The sequence below is a fragment of the Ursus maritimus genome, unplaced genomic scaffold (assembly GCF_017311325.1).
Source record: "Ursus maritimus isolate PB19 unplaced genomic scaffold, ASM1731132v1 scaffold_34, whole genome shotgun sequence".
Classification (NCBI taxonomy): domain Eukaryota; kingdom Metazoa; phylum Chordata; class Mammalia; order Carnivora; family Ursidae; genus Ursus; species Ursus maritimus.
The window spans coordinates 21,960,270-21,962,062 of NW_024426008.1; the positions used below are offsets into that span (position 1 = coordinate 21,960,270).

At 56.0% G+C, this 1,793-nt stretch overlaps 1 protein-coding gene across 2 annotated transcripts in view; it reads right to left on the bottom strand.

Moving 5' to 3' along the window:
• The window catches only part of RFX3 (regulatory factor X3), a 285,719-nt gene extending 284,285 nt beyond the window's left edge, over positions 1-1,434 (bottom strand). Inside the window, exon 1 of one of the 2 annotated variants that reach the window (XM_040620294.1) lies at positions 1,171-1,434. The gene's annotated coding sequence lies outside the window, so the exon portion shown is untranslated. Of the gene's footprint in view, positions 1-800; positions 920-1,170 lie in introns of those variants that run through there. The other variant, XM_040620295.1, reaches the window with a different exon arrangement.
• Between the last annotated feature and the right edge of the window lie 359 nt (positions 1,435-1,793).

Here is a 1,793-nt window from a genome sequence, read left to right on the forward strand (position 1 = left end):
AAAAAAAAAAAAACTCTTTAAAGTACTACAACTGTCACGAATAACATTGTAGACTGAGTTCTCACAAAGCTTCCTTATGCCCTTTCCCTATTTATCACACACAAAGTCTAACCACAATGAAAATTGTTAACACTCCACTGTGGGGAAGGAGGTTCATCAAAGTGAAATGGAACCTCACTACTACCCCTCCCATCTCCACATGAAGGATAAAGCACTGTCAATAACTACTAACCCAAGTATCACAGATGCCCTGCATCTGGTTTAAATCACAAGCACACACGCGCGCGCGCACACACACACACACACCCCAAAAAAGAGAGAAAGAGAGAGGAGAGAGACTTGTTTTAAAAATCTCTTTTCCAGTGCAGCAAAGAGCCCAGCGAAGAGGCCCCTGGTTTCAATGTGTGTGCAAGGGGTGTGGGGGGGAAAGAAGGGGGGGAGGGAAGAGTGCTGAATGGATATTAAGACTGTTTGCAGCACAAAGAAAACACAGTTTTAAAAGAAAAAAGAAATCGTGCAGCTGATGATGGCAAAAGCAGAGCAGCCCATTTAGCACAAGGCAAAGAGGGGCAAAAATGAAGGGAATAGGCGGTGGGAAAAGTTCACCGTTGTACGAGGATAAAAATAACAAAACCCATAACAAGGCCCCACAAGTGCACAACAACAACAACAAAACACCACCTCTTGCCCCCCCCCCCCGCACGCTGCTGTCTATTTCGGTTTGGAAAGAAGCAGGAAACCAGCAGCTTTGGAAAAGAAGAAAATTAAAGGAAGAAAGAAAGCAAGCCTTATCTCTTCACCTGACCCTCCTCCTCTGAGCCAGACCTAGGGGAGAGCTCCACCATCCGCGTCGGGGAACTGTGGCTCCCTCTCCCGCTCGGCTCGCAGCCCCCAGCGCTCCCGCTCCATCCCTGAAGCGCGGCCGCCGAGGGCCGGGGCGGCGCGGCGCCCACACCCCCGAGCCAGCCGCGGCGCGCTCGGTCCATTGTAAACAAGCCGGGGCACGGAGCCCCTCGGCGGCGGCGCCGCAGCAGCAGCCCCCGGTGTCAGGAGTGAGACCCCCGCACAGCCACACTCGGCTCGCGCACACGGACACACACACGCACGGACACACGCGTTCACACGCAGCCACACGCTCCCACACACATGTAGAGACCGAAGAATATTCACCTTGGCTGTGGATTATTGTGGTGTTGTTGGTGGGTGATGGAGATGGTGGTGGTGGGGAGGAGGAGGAGGAAGAGGAGGAGGAGGAGGAGAGGAGTAGTTGTTGTTGATGGGTAACAGTCGCCAGGACTACGGTGACTATGGCGCTTGATTCACAAGGCAACGGTTGCTATAACTCACAAAAGAGAGAGAGAGGGAGAGAGAGAGGGAGCGAGAGGGAGAGGGAGACACTCGCACGGGGAGGGGTGGGGAGGGAAGAGGGGAGGAGGCGGGCCCGGCGAGCCGCCGGAAGGGGCGGGCTCGGCACCTTGACGGACAGCGCCGAACCCGGGCCGGGTTTGGTGGGGGGTGCGGGGAGTGCGAGGCGGGGTTCCGAGGACGGGCTCCGAAGAGCTGCGCTTAGGTTTGACAGGGGCTGAGGTCACCCAAGAGTCCTCTCGGAGGTACGCTTACTACACGCACTGAGAAGGCAACTGGGGGCGAGCAGGGGCGTGGTGCGAGGGGTACTTTCTGCGAGGCGAGAGCTGCCAGTTCCAGCAGCCAGCTTTGTGCAAAGAAGCCCCAGAGCCGCAAGAGGGTAACGAGTAACCCGGGAGAGGGGGTGTTGAAGGCGATTCCAGACACTT